Source organism: Misgurnus anguillicaudatus, chromosome 6, assembly GCF_027580225.2.
Source record: "Misgurnus anguillicaudatus chromosome 6, ASM2758022v2, whole genome shotgun sequence".
NCBI lineage: Eukaryota > Metazoa > Chordata > Actinopteri > Cypriniformes > Cobitidae > Misgurnus > Misgurnus anguillicaudatus.
In genome coordinates this window covers 18,708,804-18,729,463 of record NC_073342.2, presented here as the reverse complement: position 1 = coordinate 18,729,463, position 20,660 = coordinate 18,708,804, and the positions used below count along the sequence as shown (strand labels likewise).

Sequence of the window (20,660 nt, the reverse complement as noted above, 5' to 3'; positions counted from 1 at the left end):
GACTAGCAAATAAAAATCAGTTAATCATTGATACATTAGTTGTGTAAAGTCTGATATTAAATGGGTTCTCAATTTGTGACACCACAGAATAATGTAATATTAACCACCCAGACAAATTTGATTGATTAGAAAACCCCAAATAAATAACATTAGTTATCAAAATCTTAAAAACAGACAGGACTCTCTGCTCTTAAATGCTGGGCTGCAACCACTCACACTTGCAAGAAAGCTGCCGTCTCACTCAACTTTCGAGTACCGCTACAACCTGAATGGACATTCGCAATTATGTAATGGGCGGGGCCATGCTCTGTGGCTCTAGTGCAGGAGTGTCCAAACTCGATCCTAAAATTTACCTAAACTTCCCTCTCAACGCACCTGCCTGAAAGTTTCTAGTCTGTTTAGTAAGACCTTGATTAGCTGGATCAGATGTGTTTGATTAGGATTGGAGCGAATATCTGCAGAGACACCGGCCCTCCAGGAGCAGGATTGCGCACCCCTGCTCTAGTGTGTCATCAAGCCACCGTTTTAGCCCCGCCTAAATAATAATGAACACAGAAATGTGGAAAAACTTTTTTCCATAATTCAGTACAATTCTCTGAAATTACTTTACACAGACTTTAAGGACGTCAGCCTCCCCGTCTCTTCACAAGTCAGGTCTTCGTTTTGTTTCAGAAAACCGTAAGACAGAGGATGCAACAGGAATCAGCCATCAGACGCAAACGGGCACGTACACACATCACACCCACAGTGGAGGAACAATGAATAAGAAACCACACTATCACTAGTGTAAGCATCTATATGGCAACACTGACTAAGTAGCTCATCACTTTCAGATATCTATGAGGTTTCTTTCTTGCGACAGACCGATTGTGGGAACCCCTGCAAGTCATGCAATCTGCTGCAATGGGAAGGCACAGCTATTTTATTGCCAAGTCAGCACATAGAAACACACGTTAATGCCACACCTACGGTGCTGCTATCATGAGCAGCAAAACCACAGTGTGCGTTATATCATAAGGTTCAGTACAGCACTGGTTGTTGGTTGACAGTGACAGCATTTGACAGGGACAATAGTGTTTTGAGCCTAGGCGGATGCCTTAACATATAGCACTTGATTTAGTATAGTGGCGACTGATGCTTTTCAAAAGCAGGAAGTACAGGAACTTATTAATAGCAAAATGTGTACTAGTATTGAGACTAAATTTAAATCATAAAAAAATTATTTCACAATAGATTCTGACTACGTGTATGTTTCCCAGCATTCTCTGTATGGCTGAGTTTTTAAATGGACAGGAGCAAAGCCAATCATAATGTAGAGAAGCCCTGCTTTCGGACAAGACAGTGACATTGATTGAAAGCCCAATGTCAAATAAACAGTCTGTGTCTAATGCAAATAGTGCCATTACTACTCTCATAGACTCCCAGTTAAGCATAGCGCCAAGGCGGGAAACAAACCGATGTGTATGGAGTTTGAACATACATTTTTTGTCTGTTTAAATCTATGTTACAGGTACCTGCCTATACTGAAGCTGTGTTTAAATGGGGCTTGATACGCATGTTGTGGATCTATGTAATATTAAAGGGGAAATTTCACAAGATCAACAAATAATCAATCAAATAAATCTTTGGTGTCCCTAGAGTACATATGTGAAGTTCTAGCTCAAAATATCATATAGATAATTTATCACAAAATGTTAAAATTGCCACTTTGTAGCAATTTTGCGTTTATGTGTGTCCTTTAAAATGCAAATAAGCTGATCTCTACACTAAATGGCAGTGCTGTGGTTGAATAGTGCAGATTGAGGGGCGGTATATCCCCTTCTGACATCACAAGGGGAGCCAAATTTCAAGAATTTATAGGAACACTTGTTCAATTTCTCATTAATGCAATTATCTAATCAACCAATCACATGGCAGTTGCTTCAATGCATTTAGGGGTGTGGTCCTGGTCAAGACAATCTCCTAGACTCTAAACTGAATGTCAGAATGGGAAAGAAAGGTGATTTTAGCAATTTTGAGCGTGGCATGATTCTTGATGCCAGACGGACCGGTCTGAGTATGTCACAATCTGCTCAGTTACTGGGATTTTCACGCACAACCATTTCTAGAGTTTACAAAGAATGGTGTGAAAAGGGAAAAACATCCAGTATGAGGCAGTCCTATGGGCGAAAATGCCTTGTTGATGCTAGGGGTCAGAGGAGAATGAGAACATGGATCCATCATGTCTTGTTACCACTGTTCAGGCTGGTGGTGGTTGTGTAATGGTGTGGGGGATGTTTTCTTGGCACACTTTAGGCCGCTTAGTGCCTATTGGGCATCGTTTAAATGCCACAGCCTACCTGAGCATTGTTTCTGACCATGTCCATCCCTTTATGACCACCATGTACCCATCCTCTGATGGCTACTTCCAGCAGGATAATGCTGCATGTCACAAAGCTCGAATCATTTCAAATTGGTTTCTTGAACATGACAATGAGTTCACTGTACTAAAATGGCCCCCACAGTCACCAAATCTCAACCCAATAGAGCATCATTGGGATGTGGTGGAATGGGAGCTTCGTGCCCTGGATGTCCATCCCACAAATCTCCATCAACTGCAAGATGCTATCCTATCAATATAGGCCAACATTTCTAAAGAATGCTTTCTGCACCTTGTTGAATCAATGCCATGTAGAATTAAGGCAGTTCTGAAGGCGAAAGGGGGTCAAACACAGTATTAGTATGGTGTTCCTAATAATCCGTTAGGTGAGTGTAATCAACTTAGATTTACAAGTAATTTAAATGAGATTTTTTTTATCTCGACTAGTGATTAGTTGCTGTAACTTATAAAATAAAGTTGAATGAGCTTAACTTTATTTTATAAGTTACAGCAACTTATAGTCAAGATAAAAAATCTAAGTTTAAATGACTAGTACATTTACGTTGATTATATTTAAAAATGTTATTAAAATGTTATAATGTATTTTTTGCAGTGCAGTCTTACAGCAGTCACCACTGATACAATAACTGAAACAATAACACAAAAACTCCCCTTTCACTGTTGACCACCTGTGTAACATGTGAATCAAAAAGAAGATTGTCTTCCTTTTTTCACTATCAAATCAGGTGGTTTCATTCGAAGAACCCTGGAAGAGTGATTCAACTTTCTATCACAGCTGAATGAGACATTAAAACACTAAGTACTCAAGTTTCAAAGACATTTTTGGGCGATAATAAGGCTCCTTCTAAGTGAAACAGGAACAATGAAAGAACTTTAGTCTCACATCATTTATCTCCCCCGAGTTTCCTGAGCGTCTGAAGCCTGGGATCTGCTCCAGACATCTGCCCATTCACACGCTTTTGTATGCATACTCCTTGCTCACTTTGTTCGCATTGAAATATGTGTTTTGACAACTTCACATCTCAGTAGCTTTAGGGATGTGATCGCTCCCCCCTCGCTCCTGACTTCCTCTAACCGTGCCGAGGTTCTCGCGTTCGCCCATTTTCTTTGCATTCTCGCCAGGTGAGCTGAACCCTGTCTATTATGGGTAAAGCTGTCCTGCTTAAACTGATTAGAGACATGAAATGTTTGAATATAGAAAAAAGACGTCTGCGAGGTGAATCACTGAGAATGAATGACGCCCACTGATCCCATTGTTTGTTTGCATTCATCGTCTGTGTTTTTCTAGCACTTAATTCGCTAAGGAAATTATGCAAATCAATTAACGTCACAAATTTGTGCTGAATACTATGTGTAGGGGCAGTTTCCCATCAGGCTGTTTACGAATGCTAGATTGTAAAAGATCGAGCAGATCGACATAATCTTGTTTACTTGACTGGGATTGCGAACATTTCCATAATTGCGCTTTTCTTTAAATGCTAAATGTATCTAATTTAATAAATTGCTGCTGCTGATCACTAGAAATACTTCTCATACATAACTCATACTTTCTTTAAAAAAATTGTTGACTTTTGTAAATATGTCAATTTACATATAAAGGGGGCGCATTTGTGTTGAAAATAACAACAATGATATAATTTAAATATGCATGCTCTGTTGGTAGAGAATTGTGCTAGCAACGCCCACATCACCGGCTCGATTCTCAGTGAACATGCAAACTGACTGCATGTGTGCATTGTAAGTTGCTCTTGCCAAATGCATACAATGTTTTAATAGTGAATGGACAAGGGCCGGCTTTTAACACACATGTTTATGTAGCCAACGATAAAACAACATTTGTGTGAAGGAACAAGAGATTTTTGATTACATTTACTTGTCTGTTGTTTAATTTGGTTCGAAGACATAATTGGAGAATAAACATAGGAGGAGCTCAGATGCAAATGTCGCTAAACTCTTTCACCCCTTTCAAAAATGAGATGATATTAACTGAATGCTATTAAAATTGCTTAATCTGGCCTCAGGTCATTCAGAAAAACTTTTCAGCAAAGTTCAGTAGATGAATTGGATAAATGATGCGCAAAACAACGGTGTTTCACATTCAAATTTGGGTCTCTTGTGAGTACTTGGACCTGAATACGCAACCCAAATGTGGCAGTAACATGGATCACAGCGTATCCTAATGTGTGGTTCAGTTTTTTGTTGTTGATTTTCATCAAGTGCAATGTTTCTAGTTGTATCTTTAGTGACTGCAACCGTTTACTGTCTTGTCCAAAGAAATATATATTTTTTGCTCAAAAAGACTGCATGCACTTAAAGGGTTTTGCAGCGAAAGACAGACAAATTTGTTAAATACTATGAAATGACATTTGTGAAGGCATTTCGATTGCTAACTAATAACTTTTTCATTCCATTAAAGGGATAGTTTGCCAAAAATGATATTAAACCCATGATTTACTCACCCCAAGCTGTCCGAGATGCAAATGTCCTTCGTTTTTCAGACGAACACATTTTCAGTTATTTTAGAAAATGTTTTAGATCTTTCAGTTAATCAAATGTAAAGTTACAGGGTCCACATACTTCAAGTCCAAAAAATGTGCATCCATCCTTCACAAAATAAATCCAAACGGCTCCAGGATCATAAACACAGGCCTTCTGAGGGTAATATGTGCCGTTTTGTTGTAGAAATATCCACATTTAAAGGAACAGTATGTAGGATTGTGGCCAAAACTGGCATTGCAATTACAAAACTTGTGGCTAAAACTGGTACTGCAATCACAAAACTGGTGGCCAATACACAAAATGACAACATAAACATCAGTTGAGGGCTGCAACCCCACTTTTTAAATGACAATATCCTGGCCAGAACACTGTTGTCAGTGATGTAAGTATTTGAAATGAAAATGATTTCTTAATGTCTAGTGACATATCAGGGCCATTTTATGATTAATTGATATAAATTTCTTACATACTGTTCCTTTAAAACTTTATAAACGAAAATAACTAGCTTCCGGTAACGCAGCCATCTTAGGGGGTAATCACACCGCGCTTTAAACGCTTGAAAACCCAAGGCGCGACGCAGTGCATTTTCAAAAAAAAGCAGTGCGACGCGGTTTTTTATATTGCTAAGCCACCACAGAGTCAGCTGTCTTGTCAATCAAATATTGAAGCGTGAGCACTCTTTTGCTGTTAACTGTCATATTATCAGAAACTTTAAAAAGAGGGCGCTTGCTCTGACCTTGTTTGAGGGTGAGAGGTGCACAAACATGCAGGAGAGAGTGAGCGAGTGGAGTCCGGTTCTTCAAAGCAACTGTAAACTTCCATCACCAGAACGTAAGGCCCGCCTATCCCCTCATTCGATTGGACAATGGAAAGACGCAAATGACGTTGGGCGCTTCTCCGCTCTCAGCGCTCCCTCAAAAGCACCTGCTGCGGCTGTCGGCAAAAACCGCAAGCCACTCGGCGCGCATAAACAGCGCGCAAACGCTCCCTGCTCATACAATATCATTCAAAAAAGGCGCCTGCAACTGCCATAAACGCTTTTGGTGTAATCGACCCCTTAGACTCCTCTGTATTCAGGACAGAGTATCAGCGTAGTGTACACACTTTTCTTAGTGACGTATGACAAATTCGGAGGGCGGAGGCACAGAGCAGCAGCGCAGAACCCTCCATAAACTGCGTACGCTCTCATCTTGAATGCGGACGCAACTAAGTAGCGGCGTTACCGGAAGCTAGTTATGTTTGTTTATAAAGTTTTAAATTACGATATTTCTACAACAACACCATGCAGATTACCCTCAGAAGGCCTTTGTTTATCATCGTTATCATTTATTTTGTGATTGATGGATGTGTATTTTTTGGACTTGAAGGACGTGGACCCCGTAACTTTACATTTAATTAACTGAAAGATCAAAAACATTTTCTAAAATAACTGAAAATGTGTTTGTCTGAAAAATGATGGACATTTGCATCTCGGACAGCTTGGGGGTAATAAAGTGAAATAACTAAAGCTAACATAACAGCCTAATAAAAAAATGCTAATTTACAGAAAAAAAGAAAGGTCCGACACATCTCAAGGGTTTTGCATCTGAACTCCTAGTTTGTCTTTATTTATGCACACTACAGTTTAATTCCTAGAGAAACAGCTTTTCAACTATGCACAAACTTTTCCACGTTGCCGGTTTCCAAAGCCTTACGCAGTAACAAAACCAGTATGGTCTGAAAGTGTGGGGTTTCTCTCGTCTGCAACTGGCCATCATGAGGGGATTTCCACCAATTTCAGTACAAGGAGAACATGAATTTTCCATAAAAAGGAAGATATGTTTACTGTGCTACAGTACATTACACTGTACAGTTCTAGACTATACAGTATCATAGCCAAAACCGTAAAGGGCCCTGAAGCTGTACTGTATGCTGCTTGGCAGTATATTTATATTGTGAAATAAACATATTTCTATTGTGAAATAAATGCAGACTTAATGACTGTTTGTTTCTTTTTTTACAGGTGCTCATGGATTTCACATAGACCAGTGATCGTGCAGGCACACCTAAGTAAGTACTGGTTTAGTTTACATAGCTCTATGTTCTATATGATTTTTCCTATTGAAATGTCTTCCTATAAGTTTTGCAGATCAGTGAATATGTGGTGATGCTGTTTATTGCTTTCTTGGCAATAATTGAGATGTTGATAGATTTCGGTTTGTTTGAGGGCATACAGGAAGCTATCAACCATGAAACAGGAAATATCTGTTGCTAATGTGATTAATTTTTTGTGGCAAGCATTACAGTAATACCTGTATGGTGCTAACCTTCAAGTAAAAATGTTTCTGTGATTATCTGGACATTAAGCCTTCATCATTGTAGCTGTAAGATATGTGATTGGGCTGTTAAATGTGATTTGGTGCTTTTATGCAATTAATGTGGTAAATCTACATTACAGACTAACTTCAGTACACATGCTTAACTTTTAATATTTGAGATGTGATGCTGATAAATTGATGTTTGATATTGGTTGAACTTGCTTCCCACTGTTCGTGTCTGCATTGGATAGTTGTCGTATCCCATCATGATTCATTTAGAGTTTTCCCTGCATTTCCCACCAGTGTCTAAATACACATCGTTTCATGTGACAGTGTGGAGGTGTGTGTTGTTTTAAAGCTCATAATTACAGTAAAGTGATAATGCACGTGTGTGTGTGTGTGTATAAGGAGGACATGTCTTACAAGGAGCAGGTGTTGCTGACAATGGCTCTTTCACTATCCTTTGCATAAGCCGTGAACCTTAGGTTTGCAAATAGTCAATTTGTGGTGTTGATGAGGCTAGTGGCCTTTTAATAGCTGTGCTACTTAATTAGTTAATGTATTACACATTCAGATAATACAATATAGGTTCAGTTTGGGTTCCATGTCTAATTTTTTATGTACAGTATATACATGTAATATATATATATATATATATAGGGTTTGTACAAGTTTCGGAAAGTCAATCTTTTTTCAAAATGTTCAAACATTAAATATTCATACCTCACAATCTTACTTTATATCTTTTATGGGAAACTTTAGTGTAGGAAGTCCTTATATGGGCAATAGCGCAAGCAAACACCAACCAAGAGCGAAATCAACGTCACCAGAGAAGTGAGTTGTAGTTTGTGAGGGAAATTTAAGCATGTTCAGCTTTCCAATGAACACAGCATTATGGAAACAATAAATATAGTTTGTTTACCCTACTGAAAAATCAATCTAAGACCAGCATGACCTGGTGAGGTGGTTTTAGCCGTTCTCCCAGCTTGGTTTTAGCTGGTATTGCTGGTGTAGCCAGCTGGTCTAGCTGTGTTTTGGTCACTTTGTAAGCTGGTGTAGCTGGACTTAAACCAGCTAAAACCAGCTACCAGCTTATGCTGGTTCAGTAGGGTTTATCCAGGCTAGCATTGAAGTTGTGCATGTGTGTTTGTTTAACGCTGGAATTCGTTGAAATGGGGCGGACTGAACGGCTCATGGGTCGCAGGCGGTAAGTAAAACCGCATCAAATGTCTGTGTTTTGTTGGCAATTGAAGCGTAAGTGCATATAATGTAAACGACATAAACATGTAGTGAATCATAAGTTATCCAGAGATAGTGAGATAATGTTTTGTGTGTTGCTTGCTGGTGACTCGCTCCGCCCGCGGTACGCCTGTCAGGAACTTGGTCTTAATCAGAAAGAATTGGTACAGCTGATCTGCTTTTATAAGTCTGATAAAACTAAAGACTTTTTGGATATATAAAGGATGTTATACTACTCTATAGGTGTTGAAAAGGTGCCATAGAATGCAAAAATGTATTTACCTAGGCACAGATTAATAATTAAAGTTCTGTGCATGGTAATGACATATCGTGAGCCTCGAACGCATTTGTTTCCAATCTCAACATAACGCCGACTGTGATGTCACAGTTGAAATGTACGCCCCCAACATTAAATTACACATTAAATTAATTACAAAGTTGTTAAAATGCTACAAACAAAGTTGTGACTGTTGAGTTAGCGTTACATGCTAATTAATGTTACATGCTAGCGTTTAGGTTGAAGTTTTACAATTGACTTTACAGTTACGTTTTGCAGGTCCTGGAAAAAAACGTACAATTCAAAAATGTCCATTAACAATCTCCAAACAATTAGTTGTTTCTCAAAATCTGTTTTTTTCGTCTGATACAGGCTCAGACATATAATGTGAGCTACTTGCATGAGCCTCAGAGCAGAGCTCAACATTATTATTCATGACCCTTCCAAATAAGGTAATAATAGACTATTTAATTCAAATGACAAATCCTAGGGCTGTAAATGGACATGTAAAAACGTTTCTGGATAATTTTTGCACTTAATAGTTACATACCTTCTATGTAAATATCAAAGAACAATTTACCATATTATTTCAATGCATTCTTTGGCACCTTTAACACAAGATGAACAGAAACAGCATGTGTTATGTGGGCTTTAACTTTATAAAGTCTGATTGCAATTTTATATAAAAATAATTAGCTGCTTATCTGAAAGCAAAGCATGGGCAAAATGTTATTTCCTTTTTTAGGGCTTTGACCTTTAGGCTCCGACCTGGACATTGGCCAGTGATTTTACCATTAGCAAAGGCTCTCAGTATCACAAATGATCTGATACTTAACCGTGTCGAACCACAGAAACCTGAATTACAGTTGAATTCCGGTAAATGTTCACATGAGGAGTTTTCATGCTATTTATAAATCTCATTCATTACCAAAACCTTTCATTTACGTTTGCATTACTTATATAATTGTTTTCTGTAAATCCTGAAACCAGGTTTGTCCATAACCTATAACATTAATTCAGCATAGACACAGACGTAATAACTGACAGTGGAACAGCGCAAAGCTCCTTGCCAGTTTTACTCTATTGTTGTCAATTAGAACTCTATGAACTCTTTCTTTCAGCATTCATTTTTAATTGCTTATTTTTAAGTAATTATTCATTAATTTTAGTTTATAATTGTTAATATTCGGCTTTAAACAAAGTTTTAAATTTTGTTCTTATTTAATGCAATATCTTAAAATTCACATGAATAGTATGTGGATTGAAATTCAGATTGTGTTTGTGTGCTGCTGCATGTGCTTATTTATTCTCTCATTTACAGAAATATCTGTTAAGAATGACTTTGCACTTTTAACAATATTAGTATCATACATTTGCCATCTTTCAGTTCCTGGGATCAGGTCTGCACAGCTGCCTGCTACAGCTGAGCTCTGGTTTCTGAGCAATGGTTTCTAAAACCCCTTTTTATTCTGGTTCTCCTGAAACTCTTTAGGGTGTGTTTCTAATCTCCTTGCCATTCAGACATGCCAGCCAATCTCCTGATTATTGGATTCATCTGTCTTATTAGATTGTGTCTCATTGGTGGTACCATTTTAAATGTCAGATTTGGAGACCAGCCTGTATCACTTCCTGTTCTATTAAATACAGTAACGAAAGGCTCTTTATAATGTTGCCGTTTCTGTCATATTTGCTATAAGGGAGTTTGAGGGGGAACATTTTAAGATCCAACTTTTTTCTCTTGTTCTCAGTTTACAACTTTGCTGTAAAACAGGGTGCCCAGTTTTACAAGGATTAGCCCAAATCGTAAAAATGGACAACTTGCTGTTTGGATGATTTTTTGTAAAACCTTGCCAGGATTGTTATACTGGCATACAGATCAAAATGTGCCTTTCATTACTTCATTTATTCATTGGCACACACAAACATACCAAGAATCATCAATTTAAATAGTAAATATTATTATTATTTTGTAAATAATGCCCTCGGGCAGAAAGCTTTGGATTATTAGATAACTGTTAAAAATTTGGATTAGTTGATTAGTTATCAAGCTTATGCACAATTCAGAATTTCAGAATTGGCTTCCATTCAATTCATGAATTGGAATTTGAATTGAATTGACTTCACCTTAGGAAGTTGAATTTGAATTGAAATGACAGGAAGTGGAATTCAATTCATGGCTATTCAAAGAAATTCCACAGTCACACAACAGAAAGAATCTCACATACATTCAGTGTTAGGAAAGTTACTTTGGAAAATTGTTTGGCAACGTTTTTAAATACTTGGTTAAAGTAAAGCATTCTGCGAATTGAAGTCATGTTCCATCGTGTTCCACAAAATTACAATTAGCTTACAAAAAATCTAACTTAATTATTTGTTATGTGACTAAAGGTTTTAACATTAATTGCTGGGGGAAAACATTTCCTGTTAATGTAATTTGTACAAGTAGTTCAGTAAGGAATAATTGACGATGAGCCATTGAATTAGCCTATAAGAAAATAATGCACACCCAAGGTGGTAATGCGGCACGACGCAAAGCGGGTGTGCATTATTTTCAAAAAATTCAAAGGACCGGAGTCAATTATTCATCTTATACCATGGTTACACCCAAACATTGCTCTGGTACCTATTTTTAAGACATTTGACAAGTTAGCTGTGCTGTTATCAAAAAATAATGCATACCCACGGAACATTTCTCAACCAATCAGAATACAGCATTCAACAGACCCGTGGTATAAAACTAATATAATTTATAGAATATGTAATGCAATCATATCTGACATATACTGTAAAGCTTTATTTTAACACTTCACTTACTGTATAATATGTATATGAATTTCTATTAAATTGCAATTCTGCTTCCTTTAATTCAAATTCGAATTGTAATTTTAGATCCTGTTTTTGACATCAATTTAAATTCAAGAATTGAATTGAAATTCAGGAGTCATTCTCAGTTCAATTCTGAATTGTGCACAAGCCTGTTAGTTTTAAGCTATTTTAACTGACTTGAACTAAATGTAACTTTTCTATTTGTAAAAGGTGCTGAATTCTTATTGAAATATGCTGCATCATGTTTTCTGTTCCATGTATGTTTGAAATCTTTTGTTTTGTGTTGTACATGTTGTGTCATGTTTATTTATATATTTGTTTGCATTAGCCCTTTGCTACCCTGTAAAAAGTAAAAGTTGAATCAACTTAAAAATAACGTAAATTGGAAATTTAATGAAAATGTTGAAATATTTTAGTTGTAACCAATTGAAGTAATAAAAAAATTCCCCTAAAAGTGAGATTAAAAGTTACCAATTGAATTAATTTTTTTAAGTTGATCCAACTTTTACAGTGTAATCGTCCCCTGTGGAGTTAATAAAGTTGTAAAGTAATATGTTGACTATTGAATTCACTAAATTCATATTTTCAAATAATTCAACGTCCCGTCGTCAATTTACCTTACATAATTGAACATTAGTTTACCACTGGCCTAAAGTCCATAGCAATCAATTTTGCAATCATGTTTGATAAGGTATAGTCTTATGAATGATTTACACATGTCGTCTTTTTTCTGTTTAGCTGATTGTCTGTTTACACAATATTTTCAAAGTAAGAAAATTACTTTTAATGAAATATAATTTTCTAATTTGCATCAATACATTTTTATAAATTTTATAAAAAAAATTGTAAGATGATTTAAAGTCAGTGCACCAAAGCTCTTCATCAGACAAATAAACAACACAAGGGTGCCAGTTAAATAGGGCAGAAAATAAAGCGCGACGAAAGTAACAAAGCGATTTTCTCCGAGCCCTGATTAAATTTGCATCCCAAACTATACAGTATCTTTAGCACGCAACCCTTGACAAAGTTTTGCGCGTGTAGGTCTTGAAAGCTGTTTTCAACCATGATAAGTAAAGTTACAGTACTGATCAATCTACAGGTTATTTAGGCTGCGTCCAAATACCCACATTTGTGGTCTTTGCACTTGACCACTTACATGATGTATTTTCTGTATTTTGCCCAAGTGTTAGTGGGCATAAAGATTCCAAGCGTGCATGTAGAATTATGGGACACACTTAGCAATAGGACACACTTAGCAAGTGTAAAAATATTAATCCAGGTAGTGGCAGCAATTTGCACCAAAACGCATTTGTTTTTTTTTATTTAGGCTACTTAAAATACATATAAGCTTTTTTTAAATTAAATGAACACATGAAATGAACATTTGCTGAACTAAAAGATTATCTACACTTATCTGACACTTTCAGAAGCAGAATTCTTTGCACCTGTAAAACATTTCATTTTGTGCATGCAGCTTTATTAAAGTTTATTGTTTATTCAGTAGTCCATGAATAAACGACACCATTAATGTTGTTTCCAATTATGTGCAGTTGCAGATATTTTACAAAATACATGCTGGCACCAATGAAATGTGCAACCCTTTTCGTTTTACTACCAACATAATAATATCCATTTATTAACGTACAATTAAAAATTTCTCGGACATCTTGTGAGGTTTGGGCGAAAGTCTCATGATTTAAATCCAAAACATGATGCATGACGGGATACACTTAAGCCTTGAATACTGCTTCGAAGCGGTGTGGGTTAAGGGCACTGCACTTTGCCAGATTTGAGACATGGGACAGTCTTGCGCACTTTCTTCCTGCCACGTGCACGCGCTCTCGAGTGGCCAAGACCGCAAGTGTGGTTATTTGGATGCAGCCTTATTGCTATAACACATCCTAAAGTTTGCCTTCTCAGAGTTTTTCAAAATAAAAGTAAATCGGGTTTAAATGTTGTTAGTTTTGTCCTGCTGCTAATACTGTTGCATTATGTTAAGATTTTATATTATTCTTATTTGATTTAATTTCATTTTCATAGTGTTCCTACGGTTGAAAAAAAATGTATTCTCAACATTACAAGTGTGTACTGTCGGGTTGCTTTTGAAACATTTGATGAAACTAATATTTAAAATAAAATCATTTTTTGCAGATAATAAATGACAAAATATGTTTGCTGCTGTTAACAAGTTCATAGTCATGTATATTTACTAAAACCAAGTGTAAAACAATATTCTATCTTGTTCCGTTGTGTTACTTTTGACACACCTGTGTGTTACTTTCGTTCCGGCTAACAGGGTAAAAAGTAACAATGCGCTGCTTATGTTCAAAGTGAAATTATACTTAAGTCATTTTACGTTTGTTTAAAATTCCACCTGGTATTGTTAGACCAAACTTGCGAGTTACTGACCACAGCAAAAATATTTCTCTGTCTAAAACATTATCCTTTAAAATGACGTTTTTCTGAAAAATGCTCTCCCCTACATTTTGATACGTTTGGAGCTTTGGTGTGACGACTTTCCATTTAATCATCTTACTTGGCTTTGGCCAAGCACCCATTTGAAGCTGATGTGTGTGCTTTTTGTTTCCTTTTTCTTAAAAAATTTTACCAAATGATTGTTAAAGTGACAGCCCTCACATACAAACTCATGCACACAAAGCGAATATTTGTCACCTCGTTTGTCGGTGCATAGTGAGTGAATGAAGGAAACATCTGCCTGCGTGTTGCACTGTCTACACCAGATCACCACAGCCAACTAACAGAGAAAGAACTGATGCACGGCACGTCCACATTGCCAAAGCAACTGCTGCCGAACACACACGTACGACCAGCATCTTCCACAGCAGCTGTGTGCATGATCTGCTCATGTATATGTGTGCCAACCCAGTTTGAACTTTCTCTTTTCTTCCATCAGTTTGAAACATGCATGCAGTCGGATCCCACCACTACCCATCAGCTCGGTTCTGTGTTGTTATAGAGGGCGCGTGTGTGTGGACGCAGGGCGCGTGCCTTACTAGACTGGCACACATGCACACAGTTCCTGCGTGGTAATTTTGGTTAGATACAGGTTTCACTGAGCACTTGTCAGATTGGCACAGTCCTGGCTTTGCAGTGCCATATGCTGGCTTTGTACAAATGAGCAAAGGGAGATTCTGGCCTTGCAGTGATGTATTACAGTACATCAGGGCCAGCAGGAGTGCTGATCAAGGCTTCACCCTTGTCCGAACTGATCCCACAAGAAGATAGAAAGCAAAACTGATACAGAAAAAACACATCCGTAACTTCGTGGCCTAGTTTGAGAAATGTTTTGTGCTTTGTTTCAAACTTGACAGTGTTAGGATATTGTAACTTTTTAAGTTAAGTTAGTGTTAAGTGTTAGGTAAAGCAGTACTTTTCACCTGTGCAATATGGTACATAAAGTGCTGTTACATAAAAGTTCAGAGGCTGAAGCCAATGTCTGGTTCCCTATGGGAGGAGGCTCTTCTCTGGTGAGCGATGCTACCCCAGCTGGTCCTCCGGAAGTCCACCCTGCTTTTCTCTCTAGCACCCATATAAATATTCTAGCGTGGGTAGGACTCGATCTGGCATTAAAATAAAAATAATATCCTACAACCCTTCTGGAAGCGGTCAAATTGATGACTTCCTGTTTTTAGTCTCTGAAGATTAAGGATACAGTTTCATGTCTCTGGGGTGTCTATAGGATTAATATGCTCTATATGCACACAAAAACTTGTCTGTAAAATCGATCAAAAAGATTGCATGAAAAACTTGCTTCCCAAACACAAGTGCGCAGTATCTTGTATCTTCCGCACAATGGCCGAGCAGCGGAGGTTTGTGACATATGAATGCGCAGAATACAGCAACCTAAGATTGAGCTTTTGAAGAGCCAGACCAGGTTTCAGTTGCTCTGGAATTGTCAGGTATTAACCACGAGTCTGTCCTGGGGTAAGGTGCTCAAAGCAAGGGTGTGGGGGACTTTCTCAGGTGAAGTGTTCTGAGTCTTTGTGCATCATCACAAATTAAATCCCGCACGTGAGTATGGAAAACGCTTTAGTATCGGAAACAGATGAGTAGCTTTGCCCCATGGCCTTTGCAGTGCTAGTGACATTGGGTTTCTATAGTTACCAAGGGGGAAAGCCCCAGCGTATGTTTGCGTGACTCTATTCATGAAAAATATCAATTATGGATCGCGTGTCGACCCTGATACAAACAATTGAGCTCGAGTTGAAAAGTAGAGTTGAGTAGAAAAAGCATGAGTGTGTATTTTTATCATTTATGCATTTGGCAGGCATTGCTCACTTTATCAGTATGTATGTTCCCTGGGTATCGAACCCACAACTACTGAGCTACAGGAACCAGTGTACACTAGTGTATTAACAGATTTGCAATAATGAGATTATTAGTTTATGGTCACTTGACTAAAATGTTAACGTTTTTCATGATCTTAACATGTTCTAAAGGTGTTTGTAGACAAAAATACATTTTTTTTATTACAAAACTAAAATGTTATTTAAAGGGGACATATCATAAAAATCTGACTTTTTCCATGTTTAAGTGCTATAACTGGGTCCCCCAGCGCTTCTATCAAACTAGAAAATGTGTAAAAGATCAACCCAGTAACTTAGTTTTGGTAAACCATTCTTTGCAAGCATGTGAAAAAATAGGTCATTGAAATTTGGCTAGCCCTGTGATGTCAGAAGGGGATAAACCCCCCTTAATCTGCACTATCCAACCACGACACTGCAATTTAGTGCAGAGATCAGCTCATTTGCATTTAAAAGGACACACCCAAAATGGCAAATTTTTGCTCACACCTACAAATGGCAATTTTAACATGCTATAATAAATGATCTATACGGTATTTTGAACTAAAACTTCACATACGTAATCTGGTAGTACCAAAGATTAATTTTACATCTTAAAAAAGTCTTGTGAAATGTTCCCTTTAAATAAGAAACTGCAGTTTATATGTTTAGCACCCCAACCAGTGCCGGCCCAGTGCAGGTCGTCACATGTATGTAGCCCACCACGTATTTGGTTAATTATTTCAAAATATGTGTTCAGCACGTTGAGTGATCCTATGTTCATCACGTGTTTTGTCAAAATAAGTGCCTGCAGCAGACGTGTCTAAAGGGTTTATGATAAAAGAGACGCTCATATTTGCCAGATACTCACATAATCTTATGCGTAATCAGAGTTTACTGTTAAGGGAGTGTCTTGCGTGTATTTTGTGAACGTGAGCGTCTCTTTTATCATAAATGTTTTTGACCGTGTGCAGCAGGCTCTTATTTTGAGAAAACATGTGATGCACATGGTCACATGACGCAACAAACACATATTTTGAAAATGCAAGCAACACACGACACTTTGAATTAGCGCCCCTCGGATGAGGAGTCACGAGTCGCCACTGATCCCAACATAAAAAAATTGTCAAATTATGTACCACAGCTGTTTCTGCGACAGTACCCTTTAATAAGGTCCTAATATGTACCAGTAGGTACAGATATGTATACATTTGGTGCCAATATGTACCTTTGAGATATACTAACATGTATCTTTGAGGTACTAATATGAACTTTTTAGGTACAAATGTGTAATTTTTGAAAAATGGTACAGCCTATTTTGTGGTACATATTTTGACATTTTTTTATTACAGCGCAGGGTAAGACCACAAGATAAAATTGTTGGCAATGGCTGGCTACTTTAAGATGTCAAAATATAACAAAATTCCTATGTAATCCTTATGAACGTAATTCCCACAGTTGCTGCTCTTAATCTAAAATGCAGGGAAAAGAACAACAAACAATGAGTAAGTGACCCTAAAGTGTAATACAACGAGTAAAGATTGGTGCTGGGTTGTATACAATCGCTTTCCAGCTTAGTTCAGTATCTCTCTCAGATGAGCTCTACTGGGCAGGATGGACCCCTGGTCCCTTAACGGGCACATGAGCACCAGCATACATACCGACATACCACGCTGATGGCTAAACATGTCCCCGAGCGAGGGATAAGCAGCGAGCCCACCCAGGTCTGTCGGCCCGCTACAGTCTACCTTCCACGTTCCTGATAGGGTCCAGCCAAGGATCAAGGGCAGGCCGCGCGTCGGGGGACCCAGTAATAAGTGTAGGGGCCTGGCCATCACTTTCATGCTCTGGCCCAGGAGTGTAATTTCATCAAATGCTATTTCCTGCAGATAAGACAAAAACATTCTCTTTTCTTATATTTAGGGAGAGAGGGGCAATGGGTGCAAGGGGGGGTTATTGACAATTTTGGAGTAAAGGAATGTGAAACAACTGTACCACCGTTGGCTTAGTCTGTATACGTTGCTTTTGCTGCAGATTGTAAATGTCTAATGGCTCATCTGCCAATGTGCATGCAACACGCTATGAGAATAGACTGTGCTTCATTGTGTTCGGCCATTTCTATCGAAACTCTGTCCGCAACCCCTTAAATGGCTTAATCAGGCCTGTATTACACTATTACTTTACTCACCCAAGACTTTGCAAATTGTTTCCAGCTTTTAGGAAAATCAGTTAAGATAGTTTGCAGGCCCTGATAGGCAGTAGATTTTAATTTACCATGGCTGGTCTTTGTTCCCTCTTCCTTGCTTTTGTGTTTAGACTACAGAGTCCATGACTCCGATATTTACCTTATCTGACTACGTTTGACCTCAGTAGCTTATTGCTTGTGGTTGGCATTCCCACAGTTGAAATAAACTCATGTATTAAAAGCACGTATTATGTGGCACACAAAATGGGTAAGTAAATCATTGTGAATTTGTTCAAATAGATGTCATCTTCAGCTGAAGCCAATGACATCACAACAAGGCATCCTCGAGGACAAACATGGTACTTCCTTCCACGTGCCTCTGCTATGATCCCAATCATTCATAAATTTGCACACCACGGGAGGTTTGGAATTCTGTCCATCCTGTTGGAGTGTCTGGAGCCCTCTGGTCATTAGATTGGAATGAGAAGCCATCACAAGCTCATCTTCAGATAACGTCATGGTCTGGAGGGACAGCAACCTGAAAGCTTGCAGCTCCCTTTCCGCTGACTCTGTCTGTCTCCCTTTTTGCTTTAATCTACAGTAGCTTCATTCTTTCTTTTCTTTGCTTGTGGCCTTCATTTGTAAAGGAGTGTTCACACTGAAAGCTTGAAGTGGTTCACTTGATTTTCCCATAAAATGAGATGATTCTTGGTGTTTATGCACCCTCATGTCATCCCAAATGTATGACTTTATTTCTACAGTTGATCACAGGGGCTGTTTACACTTGGTATTAAGATGTTTTTTCATCGATCGGATCACAAGTGTACGAGAGAGACACATTACGTTTACACCTGGTATTTAAATCCGTCTCTTTTGTCCACTTTCGACCGCTTCTGTGCTGAATACTGTGAGGGGGTTGTCTGTGAGACGGTGGGCGAGTCTCTCTGCTGTCATTCAAACGCGAGCGGGAGTAATGATGAGTTTATATGGACGCAAACTAATATTTTGTTGAAGTCCACCACTTGTTTAGCAAGTAAACATGCTGCACAGTGTTTTTTACGTGTATATGTAAGAGCTTTCTCGAATTTTCAGCGTAATTGATGAAATAGGATCGCGCAACTTTCACACGCTTTCAAAACGAAACTACGGATATCAGCCGCTTTAGTTTTATCAATGAAAGGCTAAAAATAGCGCTGTTCACCGAATGTTCACGCCAGAAGTCAAAAAAGACGTAAAACTTGTGTTTAATACCTCAGATTAGGTAAATGGGCGGAGAGAAGGCGGTCGCGTGTGGCTGTTCGAACGCATTCAACCACATGTGCGTTCCACAACTCCAAAGCGATCCGATCGAAAGTGGTTTCGACTACCTCTGGATGTGGTTGAAAGTGGTCAAAAGTTTTGAACACCGTTTACACCTGGCATTAACGTCGTCCACTTGTGATCCGATCGACGAAAATGCATGTTAATGCCAAGTGTAAACAGCCTCACAGATCATATAGTTATGGATGTGTGTCCTTTTTTGAGCTAAAACATGTTAGATCCCCATATAAGAAGATAAGACAGAATTTTAATATATAATGAATTGCTCGTGTTTAACTGAGGAAAGGAAGTCATATTGTAGGAAGGCATGCCATGAGGGTAATTAAAATAAAATTTCTCTGAGCATCATGCCCAGGCTAATCTTTGGTCTGAAACAGTATGCGGCCCCATTTGTCTTTGTTTCTCTAAAACATGACTCAGTGTTGTATTTTTGTATGTTTCTACTATAAAACATGACAAAGTTGTATAAACTGCAGCAGCCGCCATTTTGCTTTCTCCATTTCAGCCCTCACGTCTATGAAGGAGAGCAGACGAGGAAGGTGGATATTTTGCGTATTTGAACCGGGCCATGGTCTTTCTCATCTTTTCTGTCTCTTGTGACCTCTGTCTTTCGTGTTTGTGTCTGTCTTCCTGTCTTATAGACCTTCCTCTCTTGCTCTTTCCTTTCCATTTGACTGTTTTTCACTGTATGACTGCTCTGGGGCTGAATCTGTTCTCCATTTCTTAATGTCTCTTTTATCTTAGGCCCCAGCCATCTATGTTTCTCTGCAGAGCACTGAAAAAAATTCCCCCTCATCTTTTAGCAGATTCGCCTCTCTCAGCAGACTCTTGCCTGAAAGCCGAACTCGCCAAAATGTAAATAGTGCAGAGGCTTTCTCATTACCTCACTGGGTATTTTTAGGTGCCTCTTAAGAGCAGATACAAGCAGAGGCCCATAACTCACCAGCAACAAGAAAACCTGTAGGCAAACCAAAACAATAGTGCACAGAATACACTGGGAGATGTGACATAATTGCCTGCTAAACTACACGTACACACGTAGGAATAAAAATCACAAATAACATCTCTTTTTTTTCTAGATAGCAGTGAGATTAACATATCTCACATGCATCCTCTAGACTAGTGTTTTACAAGAGATCGCTACGTTGTCTCAGATATGCCAGTATTTCTTATCATACAGATTGAGTGAACAGATCTAAGTCTTATCAGCTATGGAGCAGCAACCATATATATTTTTTCATGCATCTTGCAGATACTTTCATCCAAAGCAGTATCATAGTGCATTTAAATTATACAATTTATCAGTACGTGTTTCCTTAGATCGAACAACTGA

At 38.2% G+C, this 20,660-nt stretch overlaps 1 protein-coding gene across 2 annotated transcripts in view; it reads left to right on the top strand.

Annotated features, from left to right (window-relative positions):
- ccnd2a (cyclin D2, a) overlaps positions 1–20,660 on the top strand; it is a 170,468-nt gene that overhangs the window by 101,630 nt on the left and 48,178 nt on the right. For both annotated transcript variants that reach the window (XM_073868660.1, XM_073868659.1), the window contains one exon: positions 6,882–6,928. The gene's annotated coding sequence lies outside the window, so the exon portion shown is untranslated. The remainder of the gene's footprint in view (positions 1–6,881; positions 6,929–20,660) is intronic.